Source organism: Pongo pygmaeus, chromosome 5, assembly GCF_028885625.2.
Source record: "Pongo pygmaeus isolate AG05252 chromosome 5, NHGRI_mPonPyg2-v2.0_pri, whole genome shotgun sequence".
Taxonomy (NCBI): domain Eukaryota; kingdom Metazoa; phylum Chordata; class Mammalia; order Primates; family Hominidae; genus Pongo; species Pongo pygmaeus.
This window is the reverse complement of record NC_072378.2, coordinates 82,034,443-82,051,482: the sequence shown is the minus strand read 5'-3', so window position 1 is coordinate 82,051,482 and position 17,040 is coordinate 82,034,443.

Here is a 17,040-nt window from a genome sequence, read left to right as displayed (position 1 = left end):
AAGAGTAAAAGGAAATGAACAAAGCCTCCAAGAAATATGGCACTATGTGAAAAGACCAAATCTACATTTGATTGGTGTACCTGAAAGTGATGGGGAGAATGGAACCAAGTTGGAAAACACTCTTCAGGAGATTATCCAGGAGAACTTCCTCAACCTAGCAAGGCCGACCAACATTCAAATTCAGGATGTACAGAGAACACCACAAAGATACTCCTCGAGTAGAGCAAACGCAAGACACATAAGCATCAGATTCACCAAGGTTGAAATTAAGGAAAAAATGTTAAGGGCAACCAGAGAGAAAGGCCTGGTTACCCACAAAGGGAAGCCATCAGACTAACAGCAGGTCTCTCTGCAGAAACCCTACAAGCCAGAAGAGAGTAGGGGCCAATATTCAGCATTCTTTTTTTTATTATTATAATACTTTAAGTTTTGGGGTACATGTGCACAACGTGCAGGTTTGTTACATATGTATACAAGTGCCATGTTGGTGTGCTGCACCCATTAACTGGTCATTTAGAATTAGGTATATCTCCTAATGTTATCCCTCTCCCCTCCCCCCACCCCACAACAGGCCCCAGTGTGTAATGTTCCCCTTCCTGTGTCCATGTGTTCTCATTGTTCAATTCCCACCTATAAGTGAGAACATGCGGTGTTTGGTTTTTTGTCCTTGCGATAGTTTGCTGAGAATGATGGTTTCCAGCTTCATCCATGTCCCTACAAAGGACATGAACTCATCCTTTTTTATGGCTGCATAGTATTCCATGGTGTATATGTGCCACATTTTCTTAATCCAGTCTATCATTGTTGGACATTTGGGTTGGTTCCAAGTCTTTGCTATTGTGAATAGTGCCGCAATAAACATACGTGTGCATGTGTCTTTACAGCAGCATGATTTATATTCCTTTGGGTATATACCCAGTAATCAGATGGCTGGGTCAAATGGTATTTCTAGTTCTAGATCCCTGAGGAATTGCCACACTGACTTCCACAATGGTTGAACTAGTTTACAGTCCCACCAACAGTGTAAAAGTGTTCCTATTTCTCCACATCCTCTCCAGCACCTGTTGTTTCCTGACTTTTTAATGATTGCCATTCTAACTGGTGTGAGATGGTATCTCATTGTGGTTTTGATTTGCATTTCTCTGATGGCCAGTGATGATGAACATTTTTTCATGTGTCTTTTGGCTGCATAAATGTCTTCTTTTGAGAAGTGTCTGTTCATATCCTTTGCCCACTTTTTGATGGGGTCGTTTGTTTTTTTCTTGTAAATTTGTTGGAGTTCATTGTAGATTCTGGATATTAGCCCTTTGTCAGATGAGTAGATTGCAAAAACTTTCTCCCATTCTGTAGGTTACCTGTTCACTCTGATGGCAGTTTCTTTTGCTGTGCATTAGCTCTTTAGTTTAATTAGATCCCATTTGTCAATTTTGGCTTTTGTTGCCATTGCTTTTGGTGTTTTAGACATGAAGTCCTTGCCCATGCCTATGTCCTGAATGGTATTGCCTCGGTTTTCTTCTAGGGTTTTTATGGTTTTAGGTCTAACATGTAAGTCTTTAATCCATGTTGAATTAATTTTCGTATAAGTTATAAGGAAAGGATCCAGTTTCAGCTTTCTACATATGGCTAACCAGTTTTCCCAGCACCATTTATTAAATAGGGAATCCTTTCCCCATTGCTTGTTTTTGTCAGGTTTGTCAAAGATCAGATAGTTGTAGATATGTGGCATTATTTCTGAGGGCTCTGTTCTGTTCCATTGGTCTATATCTCTGTTTTGGTACCAGTACCATGCTGTTTTGGTTACTGTAGCCTTGTAGTATAGTTTGAAGTCAGGTAGCGTGATGCCTCCAGCTTTGTTCTTTTGGCTTAGGATTGACTTGGTGATGCGGGCTCTTTTTTGGTTCCATATGAACTTTAAAGTAGGTTTTTCCAATTCTTTGAAGAAAGTCATTGGTAGCTTGATGGGGATGGCATTGAATCTATAAATTACCTTGGGCAGTATGGCCATTTTCACGATATTGATTCTTCCTACCCATGAACATGGAATGTTCTTCCATTTGTTTGTATCCTCTTTTATTTCCTTGAGCAGTGGTTTGTAGTTCTCCTTGAAGAGGTTCTTCACATCCCTTGTAAGTTGGATTCCTAGGTATTTTCTTCTCTTTGAAGCAATTGTGAATGGGAATTCACTCATGATTTGGCTCTCTGTTTGTTTGTTATTGGTGTATAAGAATGCTTGTGATTTTTGCACATTGATTTTATATCCTGAGACTTTGCTGAAGTTTCTTAAGTTTGCTTAAGGAGATTTTGGGCTGAGACGATGGGGTTTTCTAAATATACAATCATTTCATCTGCAGACAGGGACAATTTGACTTCCTTGTTTCCTAACTGAATACCCTTTATTTCCTTCTCCTGCCTGATTGCCCCGGCCAGAACTTCCAACACTATGTTGAATAGGAGTGGTGAGAGAGGGCATCCCTGTCTTGTGCCAGTTTTCAAAGGGAATGCTTCCAGTTTTTGCCCATTCAGCATGATAGTGGCTGTGGGTTTGTCATAGATAGCTCGTGTTATTTTGAGATACATCCCATCAATACCAAATTCATTGACAGTTTTTAGCATGAAGGGTTGTTTAATTTTGTTGAAGGCCTTTTCTGCATCTATTGAGATAATCATGTGGTTTTTGTCATTTGTTCTGTTTATATGCTGGATTAGGTTTATTGATTTGCATATGTTGAACCAGCCTTGCAATAATTAATAGCTCACCAACCAAAAACAGTCCAGGACCAGATGGATTCACAGCCAAATTCTACCAGAGGTACAAGGAGGAGCTGGTACCATTCCTTCTGAAACTATTCCAATCAATAGAAAAAGAGGGAATCCTCCCTAACTCATTTTATGAGGCCAGTGTCATCCTGATACCAAAGCCTGGCAGAGACACACAAAAAAAGAGAATTTTAGACAAATATCCCTGATGAACACCGATGCAAAAATCCCCAATAAAATACTGGCAAACCGAATCGAGCAGCACATCAAAAACTTATCCACCATGATCAAGTGGGCTTCATCCCTAGCATTCTTAAAGAAAATTATTTTCAACACAGAATTTCATATCTAGCCAAACTAAGCTTCATAAGTGAAGGAAAAACAAAATCCTTTACAGACAAGCAAATGCTGATAGATTTGTCACCACCAGGCCTGCCTTATAAGAACTCCTGAAGGAAGCACTAAACGTGGAAAGGAACAACCAGTAGTAGCCACTGCATTAACAGGCCAAATTGTAAAGACCATCGATGCTATGAAGAAACTGCATCAATTAATGGGCAAAATAACCAGCTAGCATCACAATGATAGGATCAAATTCACACATAACAATATTAACGTTAAATGTAAATGGGCTAATTGTGCCAATTAAAAGACACAGACTGGCAAATTGTGTAAAGAGTCAAGACCCATCAGTGTGCTAAATTCAGGAGACCCATGTCAGATGCAGAGACACATAGGCTCAAAATAAAGTATGGAAGAAGATCTGCCAAGCAAATAGAAAGAAAAAAAATTCCAGGGGTTGCAATCCTAGTCTCTGATAAAACAGACTTTAAACCAACAAAGGTCAAAAGAGACAAAGAAGGCCATTACATAATGGTAAACAGATCAATTCAACAAGAAGAGCTAACTATCCAAAATATATATGCACCCAATGCAGGAGAACCCAGATTCATAAAGCAAATCCTTAGAGACCTACAAACAGACTTAGACTCCCGCAGAAGAATAATGGGAGACTTTAACACCCCACTGTCAATATTACACAGATCAATGAGACAGAAGGTTAACAAGTGTATCCAAGACTTGAACTCAGCTCTGCACCAATCAGACCTCATAGATGTCCACAGAACTCTCCATCTCAGATCAACAGAATATACATTCTTCTCAGCACCACATCACAGTTATTCTGAAATTTACCACATAATTGGAAGTAAAGCACTCCACAGCAAATGTGAAAGAACAGAAATCACAACAAACTGTCTCTCAGACCACAATACAATCAAATTAAGACTCAGGATTAAGAAACTCACTCAAAACCACACAACTACGTGGAAACTGAACAACCCACTTCTGAATGACTACTGGATAAATAACGAAATGAGGAGAGAAATAAAGATGTTTTTGAAACCAATGAGAACAAAGTCACAACGTACCAGAATCTCTGGGACACATTTAAAGCAGCGTGTACAGGGAAATTTATAGCACTAAATGCCCACAAGAGAAAGCAGGAAAGATCTAAAACTGACACCCTAACATCACAATTAAATGAACTAGAGAAGCAACAGCAAACAATTTCAAAAGCTAGCAGAAGGCAAGAAATAACTAAGATGAGAGCAGAACTGAAGGAGATAGAGGCACAAAAACAGCCTTCAAAAAATAAATGAATCCAGGAGCTGTTTTCTTGAAAAGATCAACAAAATTGATAGACCACTAGCAAGACTAATAAAGAAGAAAAGAGAGAAGAATCAAATATATGCAATAAAAAATGATAAAGAAGAGATCACCACTGATCCCACAGAAATACAAACTACCATCAGAGAATACTATAAACACCTCTATGCAAATAAACTAGAAAATCTAGAAGAAATGGATATATTCCTGGACACATACACCCTCTCAAGACTAAACCAGGAAGAAGTTGAATCTCTGAATAGACCAATAACAGCGTCTGAAATTGATGCAGTAATTAATAGCCTACAAACCAAAATAAGCCCGTGACTAGCTGGATTCACAGCTGAATTCTACCAGAGGTACAAAGAAGAGCTGGTACCATTCCTTCTGAAACTATTCCAATCAATAGAAAAAGAGGGAATCCTCCCTAACTCATTTTATGAGGCCAGCATCATCCTGATACCAAAACCTGGCAGAGACACAATAAAAAAAGAAAATTTTAGACCAATATCCCTGATGAACTTTGATGCAAAAATCCTCAATAAAATACTGGCAAACCAAACCCAGCAGCACATCAAAAAGCTTATCGATGACGATCAAGTTGGCTTCATCCCTGGGATGCAAGGCTGGTTCAACATACGCAAATCAATACACATAATCCATCACATAAACAGAACCAATGGCAAAAAAAACACATGATTATCTCAATAGATGCAGAAAAGGCCTTCAACAAAATTCAACAGCCCTTCATGCTAAAAACTCTCAATAAACTGGGTATTGATGGAATGTATCTCAAAGTAATAATAGATATTTATGACAAACCCACAGCCAATATCATACTGAATGGGCAAAACCTGGAAGCATTCCCTTTGAAAACTGGCACAAGACAAGGATGCCCTCTCTCACCACTCCTATTCAACATAGTGTTGGAAGTTATGGCCGGGGCAATCAGGAAAGAGAAAGAAATAAAGGGTATTCAATTAGGAAAAGAGGATGTCAAATTGTCCCTGTTTGCAGATGAAATGATTGTATATTTAGAAAACCCCAGTGTCTCAGCCCAAAATCTCCTTAAGCAAACTTAAGAAACTTCAGCAAAGTCTCAGGATATAAAATCAATGTGCAAAAATCACACGCATTCCTATACACCAATCACAGAGAGCCAAATCATGAATGAACTCCCATTCATAGTTGCTACAAAGAGAATAAAATACCTAGAAATCCAACTTACAAGGGATGTGAAGGACCTCTTCAAGGAGAACTACAAACCACTGCTCAATGAAGTAAAAGAGGACACAAACAAATGGAAAAACATTCCATGCTCATGGATATGAAGAACCAATATCATGAAAATGGCCATACAGCCCAAGGTAATTTATAGACTCAATGCCATCCCCATCAAGCTACCAATGACTTTCTTCAAAGAATTGGAAAAACCTACTTTAAAGTTCATAGGGAACCAAAAAGGAGCCCACATTGCCAAGACAATCCTAAGCCAAAAGAGCAAAGCTGGAGGCATCACGCTACCTGACTTCAAACTATACTACAAGGCTACAGTAACCAAAACAGCATGGTACTGGTACCAAAACAGAGATATAGACCAATGGAACAGAACAGAGGCCTCAGAAATAACACCACACATCTACAACCATCTGATCTTTAACAAACCTGACAAAAACAAGCAATGGGGAAAGGATTCCCTATTTAATAAATGGTGCTGGGAAAATTGGCTAGCCATATGTAGAAAGCTGAAACTGGATCCCCTCCTTACACCTTATACAAAAATCAATTCAAGATGGATTAAAGACTTACATGTTAGACCTAAAACCTTAAAAACCCTAGAAGAAAAGCTAGGCAATACCATTCAGGACATAGGCATGGGCAAGGACTTCATGACTAAAATACAAAAAGCAATGGCAACAAAAGCCGAAATAGACAAATGGGATCTAATTAAACTAAAGAGCTTCTGCACAGCAAAAGAAACTACCGTCAGAGTGAACAGGCAACCTACAGAATGGGAGAATTTTTTTGCAATCTACCCATCTGACAAAGGGCTAATATCCAGAATCTACAAAGAATTGCAACAAATTTACAAGAAAAAAAACCCCATCTAAAAGTGGGCAAAGGATGTGAACAGACACTTCTCAAAAAAAGACATTTATGCAGCCAACAGACACATGCAAACATGCTCATCATCACTGGTCATCAGAGAAATGCAAATCAAAACCACAATGAGATACCATCTCATGCCAGTTAGAATGGTGATCATTAAAAAGTCAGGAAACAACAGATGCTGGAGAGGACGTGGAGACATAGGAATGCTTTTACACTGTTGGTGGGAGTGTAAATTAGTTCAACTATTGTGGAAGACAGTGTGGCAATTCCTCAAGGATCTAGAATTAGAAATACCATTTGACCCAGCCATCCCATTACTGGGTATATACCCAAGGGATTATAAATCGTGCTAGTATAAAGATACATGCACACGTGTGTTTACTGCACCACTATTCACAATAGCAAAAACTAGGAACCAACCCAAATGTCCATCAATGATAGACTGGATTAAGGAAATGTGACACAGATACACCATGGAATACTATGCAGCCATAAAAAAGGATGAGTTCATGTTCTTTGCAGGGACATGGATGAAGCTGGAAACCATAATTCTCAGCAAACTACCACAAGGACAGAAAACCAAACACCACATGTTCTCACTCACAGGTGGGAATTGAACAATGAGATCACTTGGACACAGGGCAGGGAACATCACACACCAGGGCCTGTTGGGGGGTGGGGTCTGGGGGAGGGATAGCATTAGGAAAAATACCTAATGTAAATTACGAGTTCATGGGTACAGCAAACCAACATGGCACATGTATACATATGTAACAAACCTGCACATTGTGCACATGTACCCTAGAACTTAAAGTATAATAATAAAAAAAGGGGGCATTATGGAGCATACACCATATAAAAAAATAAGTATCTTGTAGAGGTATTTGGAGACTATGCAAATATCATGCTTCTCATCTATCTTTGTCCACTAATTTTAGCAACCATCAAATGCTTCTTGCCTACAAGTGTTACTGTGGTGTTTGTCAATTATTTCTGGGTTTGTCTATTTCATTAATTCTTTTTAAATTTACAAATTAGAATTTTATTATAAATAAGAGTTGTCCCTTCTTCCTCATTTATTTATATTTTATTTAAATGGTGTGAACAAGTGGCAGTTAACTTTCTTCTGTGGGCTATAATCCATAACTGTTATTTATATTTCAATAAATAATTGAGCTCCCTCAAGAAGGTTCTTTTGTCCTTTTAACATGCCTCTACTTTTTTTTTTTTTTTTGATCACCTTTTCTTTTTGGTACCACAAGGTGTCCCAAGCTCATCCTGTAATATCCCTGCCCTAGCTTTGGAATCAGAAATTTGTCCAAAGAGCCCTGGTTCTTTTTATTAGAGGATGCTGTTTAAAACCCAAGATATGAGTGCTATTACTTCAGGACCCTTCTAGTGAGCAAATACACACCACACATTTACATACCCTTATATGTATATGTACACATACATATTTGTATTTCTATATATGCATATTATTAAAAACTATTTTTATGCTACCTCTGATTTGTATCCAACATCAAAGGAATCTTCCCCATCCTTATTTGTAATTCCTGTTGCTGTGAGATATCTGGATTTCATTATTTGAAATATATTTATGATTATCTCAATTTTAGGATGCATAAACTTAGTTTCAGAATTACTCATACCACTGTGAAAACAAAATGTACTAAAAAGAGTAAGATATTTGACTTTTTTCCTTAGCTTTATATAATAGACATTGTTTTCCAACACCACCCTAGCATAGTTCTTTTCTTCACCAATTCCTTTAGTGTGGCTATGTTATTCATCAGTAACACAGTTAGGTTAACTCTGTTGGAATTCCATTTTGGACTCTCTCCCATGTCCTGGTTGATTTTAATTATTTTTGGCTATGTGAAACATTAACATGGTCCTAAAAATCAGAAATATGCAAACAACGTATACTTTCCATTATTTTCAACACTTTATTCAACCTACCCACTGTAAAAAACTATTCCCAGTAATATTTCTGATTTGCTTCTCATATTTCTTTTTGTATACCGCCTTGTTTTCTCTTATTGTTTAATGAAGATAACACACTATAGACAATGTTTTGCACTTTGCTTTCTGTGCTTAGCAATATATCCTGGAAGTTACTCTGCATCAGTCCATAATGATTGCCCTTATTCTGCAGTTCCATAGTACTCCATCGTGTAGAGGGACTATGGTTTATTCAAACACTTTCTATGTGTGGGTAAGTGCATATATGGCTTCGTTACATATTGCCAAATTCCCCATCCCCAGCTGAAAATTTGTTTCAGTTGACATTCTTAGAAATTTAAGAGAATGCATATTTTTTCATAGTCTGGCCAGTAGCATATGATGTCATATTTTTAGATTATTTTCCAAACTGATAGGTAAAAACTGATAATTCAGTGTTGCTTTAATTTGTATTTCTTTTATTATGAGGGAGTTTAAATATCTTTACATGTGTTTAGAAGCCATTTGTCTATTCATATATTTTTACCATTTTTTCTCTTGGGGTTGAGTCTTTGTCCTCCAGTTTTTTTGTTTGTTTGTTTTCCTGAGATGGAGTCTTGCTCTGTTGCCCAGGCTGGAGTGCAGTGGCATGATCTCGGTTCACTGCAACCTCCGCCTCCCAGGTTTAAGCAATTCTCCTGCCTCAGCCTCCAGAGTAGCTGAGATTACAGGTACGCACCACCACTCCCAGGTAATTTTTGTATTTTTAGTAGAGATGGGGTTTCACCATGTTGGCCAGCTGGTCTCAAATTCCTGACCTCGTGAGCCACCTGCCTTGGCCTCCCAAAGTGCTGGGATTACAGGCATGAGCCAGGGCTCCCAGCCTGCCCTCCAGTTTTTAAGAGCTCTCCTTACATATGAGGTATTTTAGCCCTTTATTGGGATATGTCTTGCAAATATTTTCTACCAGCTTGTCAGTTGCCTTTTAACTTTATGATATTTGCCATGTAATTTTAAAGAATTTTTTTGTGGAAACATGGATGGAGCTGGAGGCCTTATTCTTAGCAAACTAATGCAGGAACAGAAAACCAAATACCATGTGTGCTTACTTAAAAGTGAGAGCTAACCGATGAGAAAGTACGAACACAAAGAAAGGAACAAAAAACACTGGGGCCTACTTGAGGGTGGAGGGTCGAGGCGGGAGAAGAGCAGAAAAAATAACTGTTGGGTACTGGGCTTAATACCCGGGTGATAAAATAATCTGTACAACAAATCCCTGTGACACGAGTTTACCTATGTAACAAACCTGCACATGTGCCCCTGAACCTAAAATAAAAGTTAAAAAATAAGAGAATTGGCCAGGCGAGGTGCCTCACTCCTGTAATCCCAGTGCTTTGGGAGGCTGAGGAGGGCAGATCACCTGAGGTCGGGAATTTGAGACCTGCCTGACCAACATGGCGAAACCCCATCTCTACTGAAAATACAAAATTAGCTGGGCGTGGTGGGAGGTGTCTGTAATCTCATCTACTTGAGAGTCTGAGGCAGGAGAATTGCTTGAACCTGGGAGGTGGAGGTTGCAGTGAGCCGAGATCATGCCACTGACTCCAGCCCAGGAAACAGAGCGAGACTCCGTCTCAAAATAAAATAAAGATAAAATAGTTTTATATGATCAAATTTATGAATATTTTCTTGTATTGCCTCTGACTTTTGAGTCATATTTAGAAAGGCTTTTCCTACACTATGTTTAAAAAAAGACTTATCCCGCCTGGGTGCGGTGGCTCAAGCCTGTAATCCCAGCACTTTGGGAGGCCAAGGTGGGCAGATCACCTGAAGTTGGGAGTTCAAAGACCAGCCTGACCAACATGGAGAAACCCCGTCTCTACTAAAAATTCAAAATTAGCCAGGCATGGTGACGGGCGCCTGTAATCCTAGCTACTTGGGAAGCTGAAGCAGGAGAATCGCTTGAACCCAGGAGGTAGGGGTTGCAGTGAGCCGAGATAGTGCCATTGCACCCCAGCCTGGGCAACGAGAGGGAAACTCCATCTCAAAAACAAACAAACAACAACAACAAAACAAAAACAAAAAAAACACGACTCATCCATCTTTTTGCCTGATCTATTTGGAGTTTGTTTATTACTATATACAGAGTGAGATAGGATCTGATTTCATCTTTTTCCAAATGGCATATTTATTTAAAAGTTTATCATTGCTCTGGCTGGGCACAGTGGCTCAGGTCTGTAATCCTAGCACTTTGGGAGGCCGAGGTGGGCAGACCACTTGAGGCCAGGAGTTCAAGACCAGCCTGGCCAACAAGGCAAAACCCTGTCTCCACTAAAAATACAAACAATTAGCCCGACATGGTGGTGCACACCTGTAGTCCCAGCTACACAGGAGGCTAAGGGAGGAGAATCACTTGAACCTGGGAGGCAGAGGTTGCGGTGAGCCAAGATTGTGCCATTGCTCTCCAGCCTGTGTAACAGAGTGAGACTCTGTCTCAAAAATAAATAAATAAATGTAAAACGAAAAGTTTATCATTGCTCTAATAATTAAAGATGCACATGTATCATATACTACATTTCCATATGTACTTGGATCTATTTATCTTCTTTTCCTTTAGTCTGTCTATATGCACCAGTATCACAATGTTTAAATCATAGAGGCTAGTTTCCTCTGAGTTTCTTTTTCAGTGCTTTTCTGAGTATTCTTGTAATTTGTTTTCCATACGAACTTTAGTATCAACATGTCCAACTCCATGAATCTTGTTAGTATTGTACTGCAACTGCTGTAAATTTATGAGTTAACTTAGAAAGAGTTGATATCTTTATATAAAGTTGAGTTGTTTTATCCAAGAACAGGGGAGGTCTTTCCATTTGATCAAATCTACTTTTATGTCTTTCAGGAGAGTGCCATTCGTGTTTTAGTCCAAAGAAGAGACTTATAATGAAAGGTTTAGGAGTCATGGGGCACCACATTTAAACATGACATGCTGGTGATTGCACCCTCCTTGATATCAATTCAACTAATATTTACTAAGCATTTATCTACCAGATGGTAGGATCTATGCTAAGACCTGTGGATACAAAAGTAAAACACCTGGTTCCTGCCTAGGAGGTGTTCACAATTTAGTAGGAGGACGTTTATTAAATTGACAGTAGTGATTACTCTTTTAAAGGACAGCCCAGTCTTTTCATGGGGAGAACTAGATTCAGTGTCTGTGAGACATTAAGGAGGTTGTCAAAATTGGTTGTATGAAACCTAGTTGGAAATTTGTTTCTCAATGTCATTTATGCATGAAATAACTTTTGCTTACAGCTGAGTCTTACAGAAGATAATTTGAAAGTCTAATTGTAAAGTGTTGAAGCCCTTCTTGTTCTTGCATGTGTATCCAGTGTGATATCAAATGGAATGTTGTAATTAGTTGACTTCAGCAGCAGCTGGTACTCAGCAAGATTTTCTTCTTAAATCACTTTACTTTCCCATGGTCATTAATAATTTGACTAAAAAGGAAGCAAATCCTTAAGACCTTTATTATGCTTCCTAATTTTTTCTATCAGTTCTTGCAATGTAATATATGACTAGCACTTTTTCTGTGTGTGATAACAATGTCGAATATTGTGTTTATATGCTTTCAACAAAATATAATTGTTGCCCAAGTTGAGTGAATCATCACTTTAAAAGTTGTTTTTACTATGGCTCCTTCAAACTTAATTCACATCTTATTTTGAGCCCATGGAGAGTCAAGCAGGATCTTGAAAAAAGGGGTGATCCAAGGTAAAATTAATTAACCCTTTCAGGATTGTCAATGTTCCTAGAAAAAGAGATAATTTATTTTTGGACTGTTCTTTGGCCAAATATCTAATAAAGAATTTCCAATCTTGCATTCTCTTGCTAGAATAGAATTCTAGTTTTCAAAATGGAACTACGACAATGACAAGATGCTAATATGGATGCATGCTTATGACTTTAGAATTAGAAGTGTGATTGCAAATACTAGCTAGGAAAAGGAGATGGGGTCAGAGAAGGGAAGAAATCTTATTCTTTTTGATCCTTTCTTATCTCAGCTTGAAAGTAAAAGGAGACTTGTTCACTATAGCTTTTCAAAAAGCAAAGACTGTTTCTTCAGGGAGTCCAAGAGTCCAAGAGAGAAAAATGATGGAATGTAGTCTTAGAAGCTTTTCAGAATGAGAAGCAGGTGGCTATTATTAAAATATGAGCTGAAAGTAACCTTACATGGAACTTACTCACAAGTAACTCCCAGAATTTTACTAGTTTTTTTTTTTTTTTTTTTTTTGGTTAATTTTAAACTTCCTCTTTTCTGCACAGCACTGTAGTCATTCAGTTAAATCAATTCATTCCCAATCCTGCACACTTCCCCAACCCCACTCTGGTCTCTGTCCCTTTACTCCACCCTACTTGTACTTTTCCTCTTTTATTTTCATTCTAAAGTGGATGCTACAAAAGAGCTCTGTAGGCTCTAAGTCTTTGTGGCTTTGTGGCTTGTCACTATCCTTAACAATCTGCAAAACTGGTTTTTGTTTTTTTTTTTTGGTTATTATATCTAGATCACCTGAAGTTACTGATCACATCAATTAATATCATCAATTTTCCTCCATCAAACAAGCATATTTATTCCAAAATAATGCTAACTCTTAAATAATGACATTTACAGTCAGAAAATTACAAAAACATAGAAAAGTGAGGTGACCGTGTCAAAGAATTATTACATACTGACTGACAAGCTGGGAAATGTGAACTATGGAATGAAATATGAATTTCAGTAGCAGTCAATAGTAACTGCTCCCCACTCAACTTCTGAGAGTGTGAATATAACATTCCCCACAACCCTCACCCCCAAACCCCCAAACCTAGCAAGGGAAAAAAAAAGCTTCTCACCACCACTTTTTGAAATCTTGGCTGACCTAGTGTTAGTATTTTAACCTCATCCAATGCAATCACATTCATCATTGCATTTCATAGATGAATTCCTGCTCCTTAACAGCCTCTCCATACCTGGCTGCTTCTATTTCATTATATATTAAGATTTGACAATAACTTATTAAAAAGGAAGCATGTCCATATTCACTTGCTACATCACTGCTCTCTTTCCTTCTGTAGTTTGTATTTTTTAAATACCATGTAGAAGAAGAAGAGGGATTGTTTATAAATTTGGTTTAAAATTGTTATAAACAGAAGGATTGTTTTAGACTTCTTTCTCCCAGAGATTCAGGATTTGGATTTTATCATGTTTGAACTAAACATAGAACTATACAATAGTTACAACTGCATGGAACTTACTGGTTCATTGTCTTCCATGGAATTAGAGGTTACTACACCTTTAATCTTAGAACAAGCTTACATTCATTTAATTACTGTAATTCAGGACCAGCCATGCTCAAACTGACAGCACTGCCCATATACCTATCTGAGTTCTAGCCCAGGGGAAAGTAGAAGAGAGAAACAGCATTGTGAAATGAACACTTCTTGGCTATGAAAGAAATTACTTCAAAATTTTTCCTAACCCATTCTCTTCCCTCTCCTTCTAGGACTCCAGTTATATTTGACTGTTTGATATTATCTCACTGTTATGGGTAGTCTGTTGGTTTTTAAACAATATTCTTCTTATTTGAATTTAGGTAATTTTTATTGACTTGTCTTCAAATTCACTCATTCATTTTTTTTCCTGCAATATCTAATCTGCTGTTAAGCCCATCCAATAAATTTTGACTTCTAATATTGCATTTTAAAGTTTTAGAATTTCCATTTTGTTGTTTCATAGAGTTTCCATTTTTTATAGAAAACCAAGAGAAAAGTCTATTTCTTCATCCATAATATACATTTTTCTGTAAATTCTTTGACAAACATAATTATTGTTGTAAAGTTTTTGTCTACTGATTTCAATAACTAGGTTATTGGGTCTGTTTTTACGTCCTCTCAATTTTTTCCTGATTATCATGTTTTCCTGCTTCCTCACATTTTATATATATCCCTCCTCTATTGCTACTCTGTCACTGTGAGGAAGGCTGGATGAATAGACTTACTGGAGTGAGTTCTTCCAGACTCCAGACTCCTCCTACCCTGTCCTTCAGCCCAGTCATTCAGGGAAGGCCTGGCTATTTCTTCTCATTCTCAGAAAGTCTCCCCATCCAGGTGCAGAAGCTGCTGCCATTTTCTGCTCATTTCTCTCTGGAACATAATTTATCAAGGCTTCTTTGCTGCCCTTGCTCTTCACTAACTCCTTAGAAAACAATGGTTTTTATTTTAACTAGGTCTTTTCTTGCAGATACTATGAGAACAAAGGTCTTTTGCATTATTCTACATCCTAACTCGAAGCAGAAGCCTAATCTGCTTCTTTAAGTCAACATGTAGATGTCCTGGCAAAAGACACAGGACATTGAGGAAGTCCCCAGAGAATCTGTGGCATCAATGGTTTCTGTTAAAAAGTTGGGGGTTGGTTGGGGGCAGGGAGATGGATAATGAAATTTCCTGGGAAGATGTCATTTATGATTATATTTTTCAAATGAGATAACAAAGGGAAATATAGGGAGAGAACATGAATAAGCACAGGATCATTAAAGAGTCAGCATCACAAGATTAGAGAGTATGAAGTTACCATGCTATTATAATCACAATAGTTTCCAGCTAGTAGAAAACCTTAGGTAGTCTCAAGTCCAAACTCATCTGATAGATGGCAATAGTTATTTGAGGTTACCTTGATAGACTGAATGTTTCTTTTGCTTTCTCCAATGTCCTAGGAAGCCTGTGACTAAACATAAGCGTTTCTTCATCAGACCTATAATGAAGGCCTCTCCTTCCTTTTTTATTTCTCATAAGCAAAAACCCCAGGAAGCATTTATCTTTTTCTGAGTTCTAAATTGGAAATCTTTTTTCAAAAAAATAAAACTTAGACCTTGTAACCTAGGAGAAAAAAATCACACCCTCTCTGCACAATGGAAAACAAGTTTTGTTAAGTGGTGTTATCAACTTTTGATAAAAGATAACACCTCAACTTAGTTTACATGAGGCAGGGCAAGTCTGAAGGATCAAAGGCATTTTGGGATGCGTGTGAATCCTGCCAGGTCTGTAGGATAGCATAGGAAAAAATGCGTTAATTAAGAATAGACCTCAAATTCTTTAATGCTGACTCACAGGCTCAGTGACTAGAAATTCATGCTTTGAGCACGTAAAAACTAAAATCAGAACTCATGGTAATTGAACAATATTTCCACAGTCTAAGAATTAATGTCGCCAGTGATTCTTATTAGGATATGGTCCACTGTTAGGTTTCTAATTTGTGCCAGGGCATGTAACCTTGCATTCATATGCAGTGTTTCTCGAAAAGTTCTAGGAGAAGGTGCTTAAGAGTCACCTTCATGATCTAACAGGAGAACAACAGTTTATATCCTAAGGGAATTTCATAGTTCCAAACAGCTTAAATATTTCAACCAGAAAAAGCCAAGGAGAGAGACAAAAACAGTGCACTAATAATACATGCCCTAGGGAGTAAGCTTAGGATACAAGAGAAAACAGAAAATGTAGGAGGTGTGCACATTTTTAGGAAAAGAACGTCTGAAGGTTGAGTTGGTACAAAAGTATAATCTGTGGTTATATCAACTGTGATAAGAAGACCTGTGCTATTTTTTCAGAAGATAATTTGTTTATTGAATGTGGCCAATGCCTTCTTTGGAATCTATAGAAATATCATACACTAAACTTATATGAACATCCTTTCTCTCACAGGAAAAGGTGATTTAATTATTGAAAGAGATTTTAAAAATGGAAATTAAACTCTTCTGACTTTAGAGCAGCTCCCAATTGAGATGCTTTGGTAAGGTAACAGAAAAATATCATGATTGCTACATCCAACCATCTTCAAATTTCTTAAGGACACTTTGTGGTTTCCTGACACAATGCATTAAATGTAAAAACTTTGTTTGTGGACTATTCTTTTATCTTGACTTGTTTTGGCTCCTTTTGTTTATTTTATCTTGTATCATTCATTTATTATTATTTTTATTATTTTAACTTTAAAAAGTTTTTGTCTTACCTTTTCTCCTAGTGAATGCTCCAGAGGGCATTAGCTATAAGATAGTAGTGAAAAAATTAGAAGATTTTATTCCTTGTAGCTGGGGCCAGCAGGATTTAACGAAAGGGAATTGAAGATTAACAATATTATTGTTTTAAAATATTCAAACTGTCTACAAATTGCACATCATCTGCAACAATGACTTGAGAATATTGTTAGGAAAGTAATAATTTATGACTCCAGACAAAAACTTGCTTAATATCCCATGGCAATTTACAAAAAATAACATGTTCCTAACATTTTATTTATGAGTGATCATCCATTCATCCTTAATCATAAGGGTGTCAGAGAAACCAGAAAAAATAGAAGAATGTATCAAAATATTCTTTTAATTTACAGTATTGTTTATATTCAAGCCAGGAACTAAGACAACTTTTCTCTACTGGCCTAGTTTTTCATCTACTTCTGTCACATTTTTGACAGCCATATTTTTAAAAATTGTATGTATATGTGTATTATGTGTGCGTGTCTTCACT